Genomic DNA, 640 nt, shown 5'->3' with positions numbered 1-640 from the left:
ATTAACTATATATGAATATAAATCCGATTCGTAGTAAACAACCACAGATAAATATAATTTTTTATGATAACAACTATAAATATGGTTTATAATATGGAGTGATAACGAAAACGAAAGAAAAAACTCATTTTTAAATTTAAAATGTTATACATAATTAAATAATATTAAATATTTAAATATTTATTATATTGTTCATCTTATTTATGGCGGGGCAATAACAAACAAGTACCCTAATCTGAATTCGTTATATTTTCTGGAGATCAGTCAGTCCACATTTTAAGGTTTCTGATTTTAATCCCGAATAATTAACGTTTGAAAATTCCTAAATTTTAAAATATTTTAACCAAATGTATAGGAGTTGGGGGGTATTTTTTGGGAAAAATGCGCTGACCCATCTCAAGTAGACATAATCACAAACTTTCAAAAGTATTATCGCATAAAATAGAATATTTGAATATAAATATCAACATAAAGTAGTTGAATTAGCTAATGATATGAACACAATGACATTAAAATACATTTCAATAAACCTGCTACACAATATACCCATAAAACAAATGTTTTGTAACATACATTTTCGTTTGCTAGTTTGGCACACTGTAACGGCCCAAACACTCTTATCTTTCAACAAATCCATTCT

The sequence above is a fragment of the Sipha flava genome, unplaced genomic scaffold, assembly GCF_003268045.1.
Source record: "Sipha flava isolate LNK unplaced genomic scaffold, YSA_version1 249_pilon_pilon, whole genome shotgun sequence".
Classification (NCBI taxonomy): domain Eukaryota; kingdom Metazoa; phylum Arthropoda; class Insecta; order Hemiptera; family Aphididae; genus Sipha; species Sipha flava.
Note: the sequence above shows the minus strand (reverse complement) of the source record.